The sequence below is a fragment of the Artemia franciscana genome, chromosome 21 (genome assembly GCF_032884065.1).
Source record: "Artemia franciscana chromosome 21, ASM3288406v1, whole genome shotgun sequence".
In the NCBI taxonomy this organism is placed as follows: domain Eukaryota; kingdom Metazoa; phylum Arthropoda; class Branchiopoda; order Anostraca; family Artemiidae; genus Artemia; species Artemia franciscana.
In genome coordinates this window covers 25224128-25246416 of record NC_088883.1, presented here as the reverse complement: position 1 = coordinate 25246416, position 22289 = coordinate 25224128, and positions in this window count along the sequence as shown.

Below are 22289 nucleotides of genomic sequence, written 5' to 3'. Positions count from 1 at the left end.
TCTAATGGCTATTTTTTCCAGTGGTTGCTAAGCTACAAAAAAAGGATTAAAAGATGGCTGCATTCATAGCGAAACAAATGATGGGAAATCAATTGAGTGCGGTTACGGGTAAGTGTCGCAGCATAAATTATTTAAAGCCATTTTTTTCCTTGGCTCGCCCAAAATAGTACATACAAAGAACATACTTCGGCCGAGGGTATTTCGGCCCATGCCCCCTTCCAAAATCGTGAGAATTTTACAATTTTCCCGTTTTTTTTTACATTTTTCCGAATAATTTGCATATTGTTGGTCTTTTTCAAATCAATGAATTCTCCCCCATTTACGTTTCCTCTAAAACTACTTCACTGATACGTGCCTGGTCTGTGCTGTTAGCAAATGTTGCTAGACTCTAAGTACTTTATGAGACCACACTGGCCAGAAATGGAGTAAGACAAATAATGTAGGATACGAAGACGAGAAAAGAAGAAATCAAACAAGGGCGATTTTATTGGCTTAAAATCACCCTCGTTTGGTTTCTATTTTTTCTTTGTTTTTTTCATTAATAGTATTATGAGACTTCACGAATTTGAGTTCACTGTTGGCATTTTTAAATTAAAAGGAAAGAGATAAAACGCGTGACAGAAAAATCAATGAAATTGAACTGCCTTTTTATTGTTAGAATTAGTTAATAGAATGGATTAAAAGGAATTAGAACTTCAAGGAAAGGAGTAAAGAGTGAGGCTCTGAACATTTTAGGGAAGAGGAGGAGCCTCTGGAGCTACTTTACCATCAGGTGGCTTGATGATGTGACAAGCTCTCAATAGTATTCATAGCAGTGGCAATACCACCAGTTTTCTACAATCTGTTATAATTTACCTATTTTTCACTTTTTCCTAAACTTGTGCAATCCCTCCTGGAAATACTACTTCTCCTTCCAAATGCCAACCCCGCTCTCGAAATAAATTTCCTGGCACATGGCTTGACATCATTTATATTGTTTACTAGAGTTTAACATTCAATAAACAATAACGGAAAATACAGCAAAATTTTCTTGAAATCAAATGGGTACAGCAAAAATAGCTCAGAAGTCTGAGAAAATTCGTTAAGAGCTTTAATTTTGGTTTTTGCAAATGACGTCATGTGCTATGTTAGTACATCATACAAGCATTTCTGATGACATCATATAAGTATTTTCTTATGTGATGCAACGTTGATTTCCAAGGCATTAATTAAATATATAACATAACGTCTGTTGGAAAGTCCAAAAAACGAAAATTTGCAGTTGCCGTTACTATAAATTCTGATTCTTTGGAACCAACACCTGATCTATCAAACGTGCTAAGATGCGAAAATCGACACCCTGGATGCTAGACATCCAACACTTCAAATGGTCATTGTTTGTGACCATAAGATAATTTAGGTCTACAAGACTGAACACTATCTCTAGAAATCAAACAGGCACAATAAAATGATTTTGGGATAAATTCTTCGATCTTTTACAATTTGGAGATGCATGTATCCCAGTGACTTTTACATACGTAACACTACGTACAATAATTTGGAGATAGATGATTGAAAAATATCTTTAGGAAACATTAAAATAATTTGAAAATACATTCTCCAGCCCTTATAATTCACGAATTTTTCACAACTTATACCAGACAAAGAAGTTGAAAAAAAATGACATCAATATTCCCCTTAAGTGGAGTACAGCCCCTCCCACTTTGTATTATTAATAACAATAATTAACAGTTATGTTTTATATTTGCAATGTTGCTTCTGCTTCCTGATAATTTGAACTTCTCATTGTCACAGGCTTATCTATATAACTTTAGTGCCTAATTTATTGCCTCCCAATTCCCTTGTATTGTTTCCAGCTTCTATTCGCATTGCTGATTGGAATTGGATGAAAGTGTATTTAGACTGGGAAAATACCCTAGGATGCTATTACTGATCTGAAATACTATAGAAGACAGAATAATAGGAGGTCTGGTCGTTAGAGCCTAGGACAATTATTTTCACAAGACTGTTTTTTATTTAATGATTCAGAAGTGGTGATAAAACAAAGGAACAGATTGCTTTTACTCTGAGCCTTTGAAGATAGAACTTTTCTCTTGACGCTAGTTCGTTAGCTTTGAAAGGCTTCAATTTGCTCTCTAAAAATTTTTTTATATGACTATAAAGGCTTTATAAGTGAAATAGCGTAAAGTAATGAAAAGAGACAATACTTTCTTTCTGATTATGTTTTCACATCAGAAAGCGAATATATGTTTTCCCTTTTGAATGGGACAAAACAATTTAAATCAAAGGATTTTTTCCATTTACTAAAGTTCTAGCAGATGATGTCTTCTCTCTCACCTAGGAGATAAAACAGTATTCTTTCACTTGCTTTCTACTTTTGGTGGATTATCTTACTTTGTCAGTAGTTTGGTTAAATACATTCATAAAATTGTAATTACAATTAGTCTAGTCAAGGGTTCTGCCCCCGTTTACCAAAACGTTTTGAAAATTAAGTCTTAATATGGACTGTTTGAACTTGTGTCTCTTGCCTAATAAGTTATTCAACTAAGCTGATAAAATTGGACCGAAGTACTTGGAATTTTTTGAAATAGGATTTTAGGGGGTGTCGATAAACTTATTCGTGCGTCTTTAAAATTGGGTTCTTCTTGGCTGTTTTGGAACGGAAAAGAGAAAAATCAATTGGAGGCTGGCTGGAATATCATAGGGTAGGACAGGGGAGGGGAAGTTTTGTTTCATATAAGACGTATAACTAAGTTTTGTAAGTTAGAATGTTGAGCTTTACTGGAAAATGGATGGATTTACGTATTGTATCGACCCCACTCAGGAATTTTGGTCTATATAATCAGAGAAAACCGGTTTTGTCTGTCTGCAATTGGTTGTAATTAGCTTGGTCTCATTGAGAAAAACCTACGATGCGGGTATTTTCTTTTTATATTTAAATTATAGAGGTGTTTAGGTTAGGTCAAGTATTTAACATAGTACGTTCTGCACAGCCTGCTTTCCATACTTCTGTTGTAGCGTCCTTAATTTTGTTGCTAAATTATTAAATTTCATTATATTTAGGTATATTTTATTAGTATTAACCTAACTTCACTTCTTGGATTGGGTAGGGATGATACGAAAGTACCAATAAAATGCTTTCAGGTCTAAAGAATACGGGCAATACTGCTTTACTGATATTTGAAATATATCAATTTTTCCGCTAGATATATTTTTATAAATCAATAAGATTTTTCTTGCTTTACGTTGATTCAGAAAAGTGAATATTCAAATTTTGATAGTTTTGTTGTGTTTGGAGTGTAATGGACAGAGGGGTCGTTTGGGAAAGGTGGGACAATGCGGGCAGTTGCCCCCCTAATAATGAGTAGAGTTGCCCCTCATGATTATCAAGATGTAAACCCTTGTCCCCCTACCTAATAAAAACGCTGGATATTTGCCCATGCCAATGAATATGTTATTAAATGAAAAGTCTCAATATTGAACTTAAGTTCGTATAAATTAATAAATTATTAAAAACACGCTGCCTTTTTATTTAGAATTAACACGACATAAAAATATTGAAGCTTTATATAAGACAGTGGATTTTGAAAAAAGAAAACAAAGAACTTCTTATTACAAATGATAATATAAGTAATTCTTCAGCTTTATTTTGAAAGCATTTATGAACAGGAAAAATGGGGGAAAATAAGAGGAACGCAAAAGTAGCCTAAATAGTTAACAGATTAACGTAGCTTAATGGATTAGCGGATTAGCGAATTAAGCCAAAATCTGAGAAAAAATAGAGACACTGTACAAAGGACGCTATTATTTCTTTTTATTATTATTTCTATTATTTCTTTTTTAGTTTACTGTCTTATTAAAAGTTTTATCTGTCTTTCAGTATATAAATTCCATTTATATTCGTTAACATTCCATTCTTTTCTTGGTCAATTTTTTCCAGCAATCTTTTACTTATTCATGTCAATATTTTTATAAGACAAACACGATGGTACATACAATGCCTTCACAATGAAATATCGGCATTATTTGGAAATGTGTTTGTGAAAGCATTAGAAAATGTATAGTAACATTTTTTTTTCTTTAGTTAGTCAATACATTTAAGTATCAAGGACAGTGAAAAGAAGACAGATTTTTTGTTTAAGTGGGAAATTACCCAGCTACAGGCTATATGTTCATTTAAAAATTTTGAAAAATTTTGAATTTAAAATCTAATGAGAAAGACCTCCACATGCAATTATTTAGTAGTTGGTTGTAGCAGGCGTCGAATTAAAAAAAAAAGAAACGCAGATACAAAAGAATTAGCTAAAACATGTGGCATCAAACAGCATCAATTGTGCATAGTGTTAAGAAATTAACATTAATTAATTTAATTAATTAAATAATTAAAATTAATAATTAAAAATAATTAAGAAAGTATTAAGAAAGTCTAGTCTTCCTTTGAAGGTGTATTCTTTTCAAATCAACAAATTGTCAATATTTGAATTTTTCCGGGAAAAAGGATATTTAAATTTTAAATAATTTGTTTTGCTTAATTACTTTCACGATTCTATGTGGCAACATTGACGGAAATGTGACGCTGCCCCAAAGACTCTATGGTTTTTAAACAACTGAAAGAAATATCTTAGAATGGATAGGCCTATGATGATTACAGGGACCCAAGATATTTTTAATCTGATGCTGTTCGTGCTTTAGAATAAACATAAATGATATGAATATGAGAGGGACTGTCGTCTCTCACCAACAATTGCCCTCTATATGAAGTTTAATTTGCAATCTGCTGGAAACTTCGAATGCAAAATGTACGGCTGCCTCGCAATTCCTATCATTTTGGTCAGCTACTTTTTTTCTAGCAAGTTTGGATGAGGATTAAATTCTTAAAAATAAAGATTGACTTAGAAAGTTCCAAAATCAACAACCAAACTTTTCATTCTCTAGAAATTCCAGAAGAAAGGAGGATACGGGAAGAATCCATTGTTATGAATATTATTATGAATAATACAAAGTTTAAAAAAAATCAAACTTAAGAGACCATCTTAACCCCCGTCTCCCTCCACCAGCCTCCAAATGCTGGGCCTCCTTGAGACTTCTAAACCAGTTATCAATTCATGCACACCCTGACGGCATGGATGAAATAAAAACTTCACTTTGTTGCACATTTTGATATGCCTAAGATATGTCAGTACCCGGCCAAGCCTAGAAATTATATAAAAAAAGGAGCCAAATCAGCGTTCATATATGAACAATTGGTTTTGCAATTAATTTTTACTTTTACGATAAATATAAGAAAATTAAAAAAAAAGTTGTTTCACTGGGCAGCTTTCTTTACAGATGTGCTTTTCAATTTCTACTTGCTAATGGGGATAGGATCAGGAACATACAAGAGAGGGAGTTGCAAATCATCCACAGAGGCTGAATTGTTGGACCTTTCAACTATGCTGACCCATATATCTCTCTTAAATTTTTGATCGTATGTCTTGTGGGAAAAAAGGGACGTAAAATGGGTCTATTTGCCCAACACTATTTTTAGTCACTTAGAAAGGACACTAGAACTTTTAATTTCTGTTTGAGTGAACCCTCTCCCAATCTTCTATGACCATCAATCCCGGAAAAAAAACAAGTAAATACATCCATGATATTTCTTTTGCAAAATATAAAAGAATTCTACATTTTATGTGATATGGCAATGTTTTTAAATGAAAGCTACTCATGGATTCATCAAACGAAAAAAGTCTGAAAAGATACAAAAGAAGTTAACAAGTTGATGCATATGATAGAGAAGAAAATTTTTTTGCCTAATAGCAGCCTTTAAATGTATTAGAGCTGAAAATATTCGTTCAAATTAGCCTTTTTCTACTTCCTAAAAATTGTTGTTTTAATAGGATAATCCCCACGAAAATTAAAAACAAATAAACAATCGTGATAGTTCTCTTTATTAAGGGATAGTCGGAATTCTGTTTTTTATCGAGAGCGCCTTCAGACATGCTGAATTAGAATGTATAATATTTAGCCTAATTGAGATTTTTTCCCCTTTTTGTAGCTTATGGTTAAATTTCAATTCATTTTAGGGGAGGTCTCTGTTGGGAATACGCAACATGTCTTGTTCGATTTGCGATTTACAGGTTTCTTAAAGCTTGAAGAAAAACTTGTATTTGGAATAAATGAAAGATTGAAATCAATGCATATCATTTCCAAAGTTCCATATTTTTGTTTATTTCCACTTACTATGGACAAGAGCCGCTCTTTACTCATCGTTCAAAGCCTTGAATAGTTTGATGTAAAATAATACTGTTCTAAAGCAATTAAGTTCCATGGACACTGAAAGCATCTTCTACGAATAATTTTCTTCATTTCATGGAGTCACTTTCATGGAACAATTAGAAAAATATAAAGAACAAATTAATTAAGTGGCTGAGTCAAAGACTAACTAGACTAACAAGCTAATTAGGAAAATATGAAGTCTAAAAGACAGCTAACATCTTGATCTTTCAAAGAAAAATGTTCACCCAATAAAATTATACTTGGTCGGCAAATTATACTTGGACGCCTGATACTCTTATTCAGGAACATGGTTTGGATGTGGCTGAGGGAACTGGGACTTGTACACCTCTGTTCTTTAGGGAGGGGCTCATCTCTATGAAAAGCTTATGAACTGTCTTAGGGTATCTTAAATTAAGCACATGGTTTTTCAAATGAATGTCACTTATTGACGTTAAATTTCAAGATGAAAAGAAATCACTGTAACTGAGGGAGTTCAAAGAAATATATCAGAGAGAGACTAAACAAGCTAATTAGCTAGTCAGACTAACAATTAATATATCAGAGAGAGGCTACGACCTTCTCAATCTGCTCGCTTTCCAAGAAGCTTCTTCTAATTAAATCAGAAAGGTCCATATTTTTTGGGGCGCCAGATTCCCTATGTGGCAAATAAATTTAGTTTGACTTTAATAATTCCAACAAATTATTTGTTGGAATAAATAAAAATATGTTTTTGACGTTGTTTCTTGTCGGGATGTAAGTGCTTAAGAATGATTGATTTAGTTTTAATATTGGATTGATTTGTATTTACACAGGGATGGCCATCTTTTTTTTCTCTGCCGTTTTTCTTCTTCTTTTTTTGCATTTTCTTGGTTCTTTTCTTGTCTTTCTATTGTCTGAAGATGTTCATATTGCATTTTGTTTCTCTTTAGTTACGTGAAGAGAAACAAGAGAGACAAAAAGAGAAACAGTAAACATGAATTGAAAAATTCAATAAAGCTGACACTTTGACCACTGCTCTATGTTGGCTAGAGATGAATTTTATTTTAACTATATGCAAATATTGCCTTATTTTACGGTAAAGTTTTTCTTCTTTATTTTTCTCTCAATGCTTTTACAAAGAATGAGTTGAATTGGTGTACAATTATTTGCCTTTTATAGTAAAATTTTCGGTTGGAACTTTTTAAACAAGAGCTACCTAAATTTACTACACTCAAGTATGCTTTAAATAAATAACAAACTAAGTTCTAGCATAAATAGTGAGGAAACAAGGGGGCGGTATGCCCCATATACCAGGATTGTTTGTTTTTTTTTTCGTGTTATGACGTTCATAATTTAATTTGTTTTAGTGTGGTTTTAAATTGTTATTACAAAGTGAATCATGGGATTTCACAACACTGCGGATAAGAAAGGTATGCACCAAAGCGTGGAAACAGGCCAATGGTCTCTGATAGACCCTTTATAAAAAATTTCCATTATTTAAAGCAAATTTTCTATCATCAATTTTGTCAATTGAAGCCAAAATCGTTGTTCTATAGCAAAAAGTGACAGATTATTGAGATGCAATCTTTCATTTCATTTGAAAAGGGCGTTGCTGTTAAAAAATTTACTTGAATGACCTTTTTCTTTGTTTTCTATATCCAGCATTCTGATATCTCCAGCCCTGAAATTTCCTCAAGGATTGAGGTTCTCAAATCCCGAAACCTTATTCCTTGGTCAATAATTTCACAATTATTCGGGAAGGACTCTTTGGGTATTTTTTTTTTTTTTTTGTAGAATCGCCTTTACTACATCCTCTTCTTCTTTTTCTGTGCAACTAAATATATTTCCCAATTATGGGGGATGGGCTCATTGGGTAATTTTATTTTTGTGGAATCGCCTTTACTACACCCTCTTCCCCCTTTTCTCTGCAGCTAAATATATTTCCCAATTATCAGGGATGGGCTCTTTGGGTAATTTTATTTTTGTGGAACCGCCTTTACTATATCCTCTTCTCCTTTTTCTGTGCAGCTGAATTTATTTCCCAATTATTAGGGATGGGCTCTTTGGGTAATTTTTAATTTTGTGGAATCGCCTTTACTACATACTCTTCTCCTTTTCCTGTGCAGCTAAATATATATCCCAATTATCAGGGATGGGCTCTTTGGGTAATTTTTATTTTTGTTTAATCGCCTTTACTACACCCTCTTCTCCTTTTTCTGTGCAGCTGAATTTATTTCCCAATTATTAGGGATGGGCTCTTTGGGTAATTTTTAATTTTGTGGAACCGCCTTTACTACACCCTCTTCCCCTTTTTCTGTGCAGCTAAATATACTAGTTTGATAGTCTATATTACAATGAAGATAAAACATCTTCTCATCCTAGCCCCTGTTCCTAACATTTAGTCCAAATACTATCATACAAGTAAAAAGCTTTAGGGGTAACTTACACCCGGGCTCTTTTTCGCATTTGGCTGGCAAAACAGAGCCTCGAAATGGCTTTAGGCTTTAGAGACCTTTCAACGAACGATCCCCTGACCTTCCATATGAAAGCTCGTTTCCATTAATTCAATACTTTGTATGAAGGAATTAAGTTTTGGATTATTTAATGCGGACTTCATGTTGAAGGAGCTCATTACTTTTATTCCTTCACTTACTCCAACCCATGGACATGTATTCTAAGAAACGGTGAGATTTCACTAGATGTTTTCAATAATTGACTGTATATTGGCTTTCGCTCGATTGCCCTTTGCCCGAAGTCTTGGGATTCCAAAGAGCAGAAGCCTTCACCTCGACTCTGTGATATGCAATAAATTTCCTATAAGTTGCGCTACATTACTATGTAATTCCCTTATATGTATTTCCTTGGAGCCAAAACAGACAAATGTAACAAGGTTAAATTCAGAAAGTTAGTAATATAGATTGAAATGAAGTGGTTAAAGAGGCCAAACAATGCTTTGAATGCAGTCTATAAGATATTAAACGAAAAGTTTGATTTTTCGTTTAAGATATTAAACAAAAAGCTGTCCTTATAAAACTTTGCATCGGAAAAGACCTTCGACCAAAAAATTATGGATAAGCATCTCACTATTAAAATCTATTGAAAAAAAAAAATTTACTCTGCAAGGTAAGAATAAGGCACCCTTCAGATCATAATATAGAGCGGTTCAAAGCCTATAAAAGTCCGCTAACTAAAATTCTCAGAATAAGTGAAAAAATTTATTACGAAAATTCATTTAAGTGATCGAATTCAGCTCAAACTACCCGGAATTTAATAAATTACAGGTATATATTATATATATAATACATATCCAATAATTTCAAGGACTTGCAAGGCGTTCTTCAACAGCAGTCTAAAAAGTGCATTTTTCCATTTGAAAGTGGTTTGGACCCACAGTGGAGTGTGACGGATGTTTTATTAAATTGATTTTTTGGGATTAATTTGTCCTGATACTTTGAAGCTAAAATTTACGACTGTTAATATTTTGATCATCAATTACGTTGAATTAAGCTAAAGCGAAACATGACTTCAAGTTTCTGATTTATTTGTGGAACTCTTCAGAGAGCAAGTGACGTCCTAAAAAAAGGCAAACCAATTTATTAGGAAATTTTGGAGGTGGCAATGCAATTCGACCTAAGCAGCGATCTCCAAATGAAAATTAAAATAAAAAAACCAATTTTTTTTAAATGAAAGTGAGGAGCAACTTTAAAACTTAAAACGAACAAAAATTACTCCGCATATAAAAGGGGCTTTTCCTCCTCAACGCCTCGCTCTTTACACTAAAGTTTGACTCTTTCTCGTAACTCTATTTTTAAAACAGTAAGAAACTTCAGCGTAAAGAGTGGGGCGTTGAGGAGGAAAAGCCCCTTTTATATACGGAGTAATCTGTATATAAAAGGCTTATTAGTTTGGTCTTCCAATCTAATATTTCTTTGTTCTTCAATTTCGTTTTTGACTTATTCTGATACTAGCTGTTGATTGTCTTCTCGTACATTTCTTTGTTCTCACTTTGCTGGTCTTCCAACCTAATATTTCATTGTTCTTCGATTTCATTTTTGACTCGTTCTGACTCTCGTTGTCGCTTGTTCTTCAACTGCACATTTCTTTGTTCTTCTCTTTTTGACTTTTTCAGATTTTCGCTGTTTCTTGTCTTTTAACCACATATTTCTTGGTTGTTCACTTTGGTTTCTTATTCTTTTTTATTCTCACTGTTGCTTGTTTTCTAACTGCATATTTCTATGTTCTTCACTTTCAATTTTGATTCATTTTGATTCCTGTTCTTGCAAGTCTTCTGACCACACATATAATTTTGTTCTTCGATTTTGTTTTGTTCTTCATTTTGGATTTTCTTTACTTGAGGCATTTTTCCAATGCCTTCTGCTCCAATTGGTCTTGTCTCATTTGATGTTCCAGGTTGTCAGTTTTCACCCATTTTGAATTTCATTTTTCGGGCCGTTCTCTTGGTCTTATCACTTCTGATGGTTCAGATGGTTTGAAAAAATTTTTTCTTGTTCCAACGAATCACCAATTGTAAATTTACGTTTTTTCGATCTTTTTCTAGGTATATTTTTATACTTAAACTGCTTAGTACACGCTTCATAAGAGAAATTCTGTAATAGGATATGATCCTATTCCCATCAAGCTACATTCTAGTTAAATTTGTTTGTGATAGCGTGCCAGACTAATAAACAAGGGTTTTAAGAAAAAAATGGAATTGTTATTCAGAATGAATTTATTTTTGTCTCCAGACAAAACAAGCCTATCTTTGTCTTCATTTAATAGAATTACGTGAGGATCTTCTCAAGAAAAGAGTCTCTTAGCCGTTTTAGGTCATTTAATTGAAAAGTGTGTTTCCAAATTTAAGGCTCTAATTGAATTTTCTGAAACCGGTGACCTACATAAGTTGTTTTTTAGGCCAGGAAATCTTCTGGTCAAAAAATTGGCACCAGAGGGTGCCAATTTTTAAAGAAAAATATGCATCCGTTTTTGGGAAAAAGTAAAGATATGGATACTAAATTATTGCTTGTTTAAAGAGAGTCGATATATATCGACTCTTTTAAGCGAGCAATCATTGTATATATATATATATATATATATATATATATATATATATATATATATATATATATATATATATATATATATATATATATATATATACATATGTATATAGATTTCCAGATAGTTGGAAGAATAGATTTCCTCTTCTAGAAGAGCCAAGCTACTAAGTCTTCCAGGAGAAGTTTGTGTAAAATATTTTTTTGTCATCTTGCCGTTGTCGAGAATATATTTCTCCTTAAACTAAAGTATTCTCTAGATCTAAAATAGCGCGATAAGTCTATAAGTTAATTAAACGACCCCATAATATGGATCGAAAGGGATAGTATTAATAACTTGTCCCAAAATAGATAAGACATAACTCATAGGCTGATGAGGCAATTCCGTGTCGCCAACTCCAACTAAAAAAAAAAACACAATCTCGATAAGTTCGTTCGTGCTTGTATGAGCTTAAACGATAGTTCGAATAGATTGTTTCCATGTCTCGGCTTGGTCCTCTGTTTCTAATTGCGTCAAACAGTTCGTGGTAACGACATATATGTAAGGAGTGACTCGTGCTAATAGTAACCGAAAAAGTAAGCAAAAGGTTTGATACCATCAGTTGAACCACTTTTGTGTAGATTCTAAATATGTGACATTTATGAAGTTTAAAGGTATTCATCAAAAGTCATGAGCCTAGAAAGATTTTCTTGATTTTTGAAAAAGTGAGAGACCATCCTGGAAAAGGGAAGTGATCTTGATGACAATTAGAGCATAAAATTCAGCATGTCTGTTAACCGTTTTTCAAAAGTTTTTGGCCCTTGTGTACAAAATACAAAATTGGCTTTTTTTCGAGAAGGATTATCACGTCTTTATATGCTTACTTGTTGTTCTTATTTTTCTACTACAACTAACAAGTCACCACAGCACAAGCCACCTGAGGCCAATAGATCTACGCACGCTCTTCCTCCGTCCCATTCTATTCAATGGGTGATCTTATAAAGCCAATGGTCCTAGAATATCACGAGAGGGCTCACTTAAGAAACTGAAAGTTCACATTCCTGTTTTGAGTTGTAAAAGAGATTATACCTCAGCGAGGTGACTTCTTCTGCCATTTGGAGGTCCAAACCACAAATTTTGGCACAAAGAGGGCCAAGATACTATCGAGTACAAATTTCGAGATGACCGAACGATTGCGAATTATCGAAAAATTACATATTGACCTTTCCAGTTTCACAGACAATAGTACCATGTGATTGCACATTTGTTTCTAGATATGCACTTAGTATGCAAAAAATACTTGAGCAATAAGTTCAAAGCTCCAATAAGCCGAGTTAATTTTTTTAATCTGTATAAGAGATTATGCCACAGCGAGGTGACTTTTTCAACCATTTGGAGGTCCAAACCACCAATTTTGGCACAAAGAGGGCCAAGATGCTATCAAGTACAAATTTTGGGATGACCAAACGATTACAAATTATCAAAAATTACATATTGACCTTCCCAGTTTCACAGACAATAGTACCATGTGATTAAACATTGGTTTCTAGAGATGCCCTTAGTATGCAAAAAATAAAGTTTATTGTAAAACATAAGTTCAAAGCTTGAATAAACCGAGTTGATTTATTTGAGGCCTCATAAAACTATGTGTAGTAGTGTGTAATTGCACACTCATTGGTAGGGAAACCTTGGATCTTAATGTGGGTAGACGGGTTGTCTGTTCAATGAATCTTTAGATAAATATAGAAGGTGGGTTGGTGAGGGAAGGGAGAACAATTGTATCCCTGACCTCCATTATTCCAAGGAATGCTTTTGAATTAATTCTTAATTATGGGTTTCTTAATAAATATCTTGAGTGTAACATATAAGATGCCCTCAACTAAATTGTCCTCAGCTATCTGAAATTCATATATCCAAAGGCTTTATTAGTAGATTCCCTTCTTTGGTCAAACCGCTTTCGAACACTTACAAAAAAGGTATAAATCTTATCCAGGATGTAAATTGCTCGGCAACTAAACCATTACTTGACATTGAAAAACTTTAAATTCTTTCCTGTGTGTCTTTTGCTTTTTTTCCAGCTCCATGTTGATATTCCTAGGTCCCTTAGATTTACGTCTTCTTTTGTATCTGATCCGTCAAATTATCAGCTCCGTTGTTCTTTAAATATTCAAAATCTGACACCAACAATAGCTCTGTTCGTTTTCACCTTCCTGTCGTTCTTAGTTCAACTAAGATACCCTCGGTTTAACTCTTATGTTGCGTTTTATTTCACTGATCTTAAAATGTTGCTTTAACTAAAACGAAAATAGCTTATAAGAGCTTTCCATAGAAGAATTGAAATTTGAATTAAAATTCAAATCAAACAGTTCGTGGAAACGAACTGTAGTAAGGAGCGACCCGGCTCAATAGGAACCGAAACTCTAAAAAATGGAATTTTGATACCAATAGTTACGTCACAGAATTGCATTTCAATGCTGATTTTAATATATAAGTCTCATCAAGATCAGTTATGCCCATCGAAAGTTACAAGCCTGAGAAAATTTGCCTCATTTTAGAAAATAGGGGGAAACACCCCCTAAAAGTCATATAATCTTAACAAAAATCACACCATCATATTCAGCGTATCCAAGAACCTTAGTATAGAATTTTCAAGCTCCTGTCTAGAAAAATGTGGAATTTCACATTTTTTTTTACCACAAGACATATCACGGATGCGTGTTTATTTGTTTTTTTTTGTTTTTTGTGGGTTTTTTTCCCAGGGGTGATCTTATCGACTGAGTGGTCCTATAATGTCTCGAGAGGGCTAATTCTAACGGAAATGAAAAATTCTAGTGCCCTTTTTAAGTGACCAAAAAAATTGGAGGGCACCTAGGCCCCCTCCAACGCTCATTTTTTCCCAAAAGTCACCGAATCAAAATTCCGAGATAGCCATTTTATTCATCATAGTCGGAAAACCTAATAACTATGTCTTTAGGGATGACTTACTCCCCCGCAGTCCCCGTGGGAGGGGCTACAAGTTACAAACTTTGACCTGTGTTTACATATAGTAATGGTTACTGGGAAGTGTACAGACGTTTTCAGGGGGATTTTTTTTTGGTTTAGGGGGGACAGCTAAAGGGGGGGGGTTACTTTTCATGGGGGATATACCTATAAAAAAGGCTTATTTGAAGAAATTCTTTTAGAAACCACAAAATGATAACCCTTAAATTCGTTTTTTACATTTAGTAGCCCGTTCCTGAGAAATATTAAATAAAAAAAAACTAATTTTTTTAGCTGAAAGTAAGGAGCGAAATTAAAACTTTAAACGAAGAGAAATTACTCCGTATATAAAATGGGTTGTCCCCTCCGCAATCCCTCGCTCTTTACGCTAAAGCTTTTAATTGTTTTAAAAAGTGGAATTGTGGCAAAGAGTCAAACTTTAGCGTAAAGAGCGAGGGATTGCAGAGGGGACAACCCATTTTATATACGGTATCTGTTCGTTTTAAGTTTTAATTTCGCTCCTTACTTTCAGCTAAAAAAATTAGTTTTTTTTTATTTAATTTCTGAACGTTTTTGAATTAATGCATGTTTGGTTTTGGCTCTCCGCACATAAATTATTAAAATTAAATTTGTATATTAATTCTTTTTTTGGCTAAATGGCTTTCTCTTAGTTTTGATCAGACGATTTTGAGAAATAAGGGGTGGAGAAGGAGGCCTAGTTGCCCTCCAATTTTTCGGTTACTTAAAAAGGCAACTAGAACTTTTAATTTTTAACGAACGTTTTTATTAGTAAAAAATATATGTAACTTAAGAATTAACTTACGTAACAAACTTTCATAATCTTATATTTTTATTATGTATACGAGGGGGTTTGTACCCTCGTTAATACCTTGCTCTTTACACTAAATCGTAAGTTTTGTCCCAATTCTTTAAGAATGACCCCTGAATCCGAAAGGCCGTAGAATAAATAGTTGAAATTACTAAAAATACTTTAGCATAAAGAGCGATGTATTTATCTCCTCCTAAATACCTCGCTCTTTATGCTGAAGTATTTTTAGAACCCCTCATATGCGTAATAATCTCTGTTCGTTTTAAGTTTCAATGCTACTCCTTCGAAAAAACGTTTTCATGTTTATTTTTCATTGTTTTCTTATAGTAATGCTAGAAAATCCTGCGCCCATTTCATTGAATTTTTCTTCCCCCATGACAGATTCCTCCAAGGAAAGATCCTCCAACATAGCCCCCTCCCCTCAGCCCCACCCCCAAACAAAATAAAATCCCCCTGAAAACGTCTGTACACTTCCCAATAACCATTACTATATGTAAACGCTGGTCAAAGTTTGTAACTTGCAGCCCCTCCCCCAGGGATTGTGGGGGAGTAAGTCATCCCCAAAGACATAGTTGTTATGGTTTTCGACTATGCTGAACAAAAAGGCTATCTCAAAAGTTTGATTCGTTGACTTAGGGAAAAAAATGAGCGTGGGAGGAGGCCTAGATGCCCTCCAATTTTTTTGGTCACTTAAAAAGGGCACTAGATCTTTTCATTTCCATTAAAATGATCCCTCTTGCGACATTCTAGGACCACTTGGTCGATACGGTGACCCCTGGGAAAAAGAAAAAAAAACAAACAAAAAAACAAACAAACAAATAAACACGCACCAGTGATTTGTCACCTGGCAAAAAATACAAATTCCACATTTTTGTAGATAGGAGATTAAAACTTCTACAGTAGGGTTCCCTGATACGCTGAATCTGATGGTGTCATTTTCGTTAAGATTCTACAACTTTTAGGGGGTGTTTCCCCCTATTTTCTTAAATAAGGCAAATTTTCTCAGGCTCTTAACTTTTGATGGGTAAGACTAAACTTGATGAAACTTATATATTTAAAATCAGCATTAAAATGCGATTCTTTTGATGTAGCTATTGATATCAAAATTCAATTTTTTAGAGTTTTGGTTACTATTGAGCCGGGTCGCTCCTTACTTACCACGAACTGTTTGATTTGAAGTTGCACACTTTTATAGGGATAATTATCATTCTTGACGTATTGTTCGACGAATATAAAACTTGAATATGAAAAATAGGGGCTGAAAGGGATTTTGATATTTTCCCTAATATTTAAAAAAAGCCTTGGATGAAATAGTACGTAGCAACAAAAAATATTTAAGTAAAGAGCATGCCTTGTCAACGGAAACCGAAACTCTAAAAAACGAACTTTTAGTAATAACGCATACAACAGCAAAATATTCCTTTTGCGCTGATCCTAAAAATGGAAAATTTATTAATTTTAAAGCTGCTTACCAAATGTTATTAACATATAAAAATTTAAAAGTTGATAAAAAGGAGCTAACCATCCCGAAAAGGGGAGCTATCATATTAGAGAAATCCAACATGTACGAAAACCTTAAAGGAAATATCGATTTTTTTTTAACTTTTCCAAAGAAAAACTGTTTTGTATATAAGAAACATTGTGGAGTTCGATTTTATGCTGTGGCATATCATCTTTTATTTCTTAAAAATTCTTAAGAACCTTAAACAAGATTCCACTTTTGACATTTTACATCCTTTGGTTTTATACATTCCCCTTTGAAAAAATAAAAAATGCCTTCATAGCCTTCAGTACTGAAAAAAATAAGAAATTTTGGATTTTTAAGGTATTTTTTTGATAAGAGCTTGACACGTCCACTCTGGGGTTCTCTGTTCTCTGGCCTTTCGAATCTGATCGTGTGATTTTTATCAAGATGGCGTATTTTACTCATATATTAACTTTTCAGGGTCTCCCGGGGATGATTGTATCAAACAAGTTGGCATAAACTATTGAAACAGAGATAATCAGAATGAAAATCTAATTACTTAATTTAATTAATTTAAATTATCAGGTAAAATATCACATTTTTTTCGCTAGTTTCGTATTTTAAGGATTATCAGGAAAAATATAGACCATTTTTCTGACTTACTCCAAAAGTTTCGGTCTTCCCCATACGGATCCCCCTCGCCATTCAGGATCTTTGGGAAATGGATGTTATGATCTTCATAGTTAGAGCTAAAACCTTCAAATATATCAGTTAAGGCTTCAATGGTAGATAATCAGATCTACCATTCTGAGATAATCAGAATAAAATTATAATTAATTAATTTAATTAATTTAAATTATCAGGACAAATTATTAAATTTTTTCGCTAGTTTCGTATTTTAAGAATTGTTAGGAAAAATATAGACAATTTACTGACTTTAATTAATTAGATTTTATATTGTATCAAAAAAGTTGTCATAAACTATTTAAAGAGAGATAATCAGAATGAAAATCTAATGGTCTAGTGCCCCTTTTAAATAACAAAAGAGATCACTGGTCATGGAAGTATTGTAATACTTCCATTTTGGAAGAATTCTAGCATTTTGTCCCTACATACAGCCTGTCCAAAAAAAATGGGCCCTTAATCTTTTATCTATTAAAGCTAGCCCCTATGACATACAGCGTTGTTGCACGCCATCTATTAGGATGTTAGCCACCCGATTCTTTTCTTTGGAGAATGGCAAGAAAGGACTCAAGAAAGCGTGTTAAGCCCATGTTTTTGTGCTTTCTTTGAGAGTTGCTTCAGATTAATTAAGTGAATTTTTAGATGATTCCGGATTTCACCTCTGACCTCTTTTCACCATATGCATCCTATTGCGGAGACGTTAGTTTATTTCGAAAATCCTACTTTTCAATCAAATACAAAAAAAGAAGTTTTTTTCAAATAGTAGTGAAGAGTAAGATAAAAACTTAAGATGAACAGAAACTGTTTGGCCTATGAGGGGAGTTTGCACCCTCACTTTATACGCATAAATTTCGATTTTTTGCTCTCAATGCCTTAAGAACCAATTTTCAAACACAACGACAACATGAACTGAGTAAAAAGTATTTTTCACAATGCCACAAGAATGAATGACCTTATTCAAGTGCATTTCCTTTAAACAATAAAATTTTCAGCTCAAACTTTTCAAAAGTGATTAGTGAATAAACACTTGCAATAACCCACCACCTGGATTCTTTGCACTTGTAAATTATATAACTAACGCACTTTTAATTTGGGTGCCAAGACCGAGGGACTGTGGGACTGTGGATCGGGAGTTCCCTCATATGCAAGATATTTTTGTGTCTTTTCAGTTTTTTTTTGTTGTTTTTTTTTAATATCAGTTTAGGAAGTAGATTCTATATATCTACCTTATTGAAGTGCATTTCATTTAAACAATAAATTTTCAGTTCAAATTTTTCAAAAGTAAATAGTAAATAAACACTTGCAATAACCCATGACCTGGATTCTTTGCACTTGTAAATTCTATCACTAAAGCACTTTTAACTTGAGTGCAAAGACCTAGGGGATATGGATCGGGAGTTCCCTCATATGCAGGATATTTTTGTTGGTTTTAATTGTTTTTTTTTATCTCAGTTTAAGAAGTAGATTTTAAATATCTACTTCGTTTTATATATACATATATATATATATATATATATATATATATATATATATATATATATATATATATATATATATATATATATATATATATATATATATATATATATATATATATATATATATATATATATATATATATATATATATATATATATATATATATATATATATATATATATATATATATATATATATATATATATATATATATATATATATATATATATATATATATATATATATATATATATATATATATATACATATATATATTTCTGATTTTGTTCATTACATGTATCTTAAATGGTTCTTCTGAATAACCAATAAAAGATAAACCGTAGCTTTTTATCTTGATCCATTTAGAATGGATTTTATCAGTAAGACATGGGTCAGAATACTAATTGCTTTCATAATTAATTATGCTAATGGTAATTAATTATAATTAATTAACAATGCTAATTAATTCCTTTGTTAAAAACATTGTGTCACACTTTTGCAGAAATTCATTATGGAATTACAAAGTGATTCACACATAAATATATCCATCGACGTCAATTTATAAAAATCCAGCGAGAGGGTGTAAAATGTATTATTATAAATCTAAGAGGGGGGGGCAAAATTGTCATTTTTTCAACTTTTCAATGAAAATACTTCAAAAAGTTATTTATTAAAATTTAGGGGGAGACTAAATCTCACTTTGCTGCCCCCTTCTCCAACTGGCGCCACTGAATTTGTCTAAGCTTTACTTAATGAATCTAAATTTTCCTCTTTTTCATCAGGTAGCCTTCGTGTTTCTTTTCATTCAATTCTTATTAACCTTTTTTTTGTCATTATTATTTTCTCATTAAAAACTTAATCTCATCTTCATAATCTAAAATTGTAACGATTGCCTCTATCTCAAAACGCAGGATTTCTAAAGATTTTAAATTTTTAATGAATTCATAATAAAGATACATAAGACGTGACTGCCATAGGTCATTCAATCACCTACAAGAACTGAAGATAGCTGATAAGCCAGTATTATCACTTTTAAATAAAATCAAGCCCGTATCCTGGGGGGAAGCTAGGGGGGTTTGGTCCATCTTGGATCAGTCCCCGCTTTCTATTCTATTGTTTACATAACACTTTCCAGAAAGTACTCTACATTTTACTAATACACCCGGTTGGTATCTACAAGGGTTTAATCTTCAAAACCTTTGGACTAAAAATTTTGCTATCTTAGACACATCGTTCGAGTCGCATTGTGAAGCAAATTGTCAGTTAATTTACAGACAAATTTAAACTAAAAAAGAAACATTTATACTTTTATTTTCGTGTGTTAGAGCTCTTATTCCATAAACAATGAAATTATAAGAAAGCCAGACTTCAATGCAAAGAATGAGGAAGGGGTGACAAAACCCCGTTTGTAAGTGAAAAGTCTTTCGCTTTTAAATTTTACCGATTCTGTGTACTTTCATTTGAGAAAACTTGTTTTTTTTTAATTTTATTTTTTTTTACCATTATATTCAGGGTTGATCCTAAATAGGAAGAGGGCTACCATCCCTTCAATCCCCAAACTTTCACACTCGACAGTTTCTTTCGCCAAACAGTGTTTTGAAAATAGGAGATTTTTTTCCGATGTGTTTGCTCTGCACAACAAAATAGTATCTTTTTTAATTGTGTTTGCTCTACACACACACAAAATAAGTATTTTCCTAAATAGGAAGAGCATTGGTACCTTTGTCAAACCCGGCTGTTGACACTAAGGGTCAATTTTGAATCACAGGCTTTGGTCTGGATCTTTTCTGGACTTGATCAAATTAATAATCATTTTTTGGACTTGAAATTTAATCATCAAATTTTTTGGACTTGAGGAGTTTTTCTCAATTCACCTACTTTATTCATTTATGCAATATAATTGAGATCAACTTGCTATATTATGTAGTCAGTTATATTCAAAATCCTAAAGAAAAAGAAATATTTTCAACTTTTTAATGCATTTTGCAAAGGAGTTTTAAAAATTACATTAGTTTTTTATTTAAAGAATATTTTTAAAGTCACTTTAGTATATAGATTAAATAAGAAAACAAGTTTTTTACATTTAATTTCTGAACGTTTTGAATTAATGCAGGTTTTGAATTTGGTTCACCAAACATGAATGATTAAAATGAAATTTGCATATTAATTTTACTTTTTTAAACTAATAATAACCTTACAATGGCCTAAGTTTGATTTTTGTTTGAGTTGTTTAAGAATGACTCCTGAATTACAAAGGCTATTCAATTAGAATAATAACCTCTTTTAAAAGATAAAAAAAAGAAACTTTAAAGTAAGAGCGAGCTACTGACGAGAGGTAGCCTATCTGAAAAACACAATTTTTTCTGTCCGTTTTAAGTTTTAATGTTGCTTCTTACTTTCAGTTGAAAAACTTGTTTTTTTATTTAATTACGGTCGTTTCTTGGATAATGTCAGGAACTCCAGACTCCCTCCATGGAAAATTCTCTTCCCCCACAAGAAATTCCTCCATCGAAAGATTCCCCCACGTAACTTAAATTAGCGATGTTTGGGGGACTAATTTCTAAGGCATAGTAACAAAACGGCCAAAGAGGTCGAAACTATTCTTATGAAAATGAGAGTCACAAGTTGAGCAATTCTCAAATGATTGAAATGAATGAAAAAAAAGATCTTTAAAAGATATACGTAATAATTTATATTCGTAATAGTTTATATTCGTAACTTGTTTCTTATTATTTGATAACAGCCACAAGCCGAACACATACAATATCTTTGGTTTATTATCACATAAGAATCATAGTTATGAAGCTGCTTAACGTAAAATTAAATGCTAAGATTGGCCGGAATATAACACAAAAAAATTATTGCTTATATTGGCCATTATTATACAAAATTCGAACTTTAGCGTAAAGAGTGAGGTATTCACGAGGGGGCAAACTTCCTCGTATAAGTAATATCAGAGGGCTCGCCACCTCGTCAAGGCCTCGCTCTTTCAAATTTTGTTCTAATTCTTTAAGAATAACCCCTTAATTACAAAGGCCGTTTAATTAGAATAAATAGCTCCTTCGAATTTCCTAAAAATACTTTAGCGTAAATAGCAAGGTATTGAAGAGGGGACGAACACCCTCATATACGTAATAATATTTGTTCGTTTTAAGTTTTGATGTTACTCCTTGCTTTTAGTAGACATGTTTTCTTTTTCTTAACTTTAGTTTCTGACCATTTTAAATAATGCTGGGATATCCAGCGCCCCCTTCATGGAAATTATTTTCTCCCATGAGATTTCCTCCATGAAAAGATCATCTCACGAAACCCAATCCCCCCCACCAGAACCCCCCTGAAAACGTCTGTATACTTTCCAATGAAAAATTCTACATGTAATTAATGGACAAAGCTCATAACTTGCAGCCCTTCCCCCGGGGACTGTGGGAGATTAGATCGTACTCAAAAACATAATTACTACATATTTCGACTCCAATTCTAGATATTTCTAAATAATTCAAACCAATTCTAGAACCCTTAACTTTCAAAATCTCTAAAAGTTCATTCAAATTGCTCACACTTTCTCTCTTATTATAGCGCATG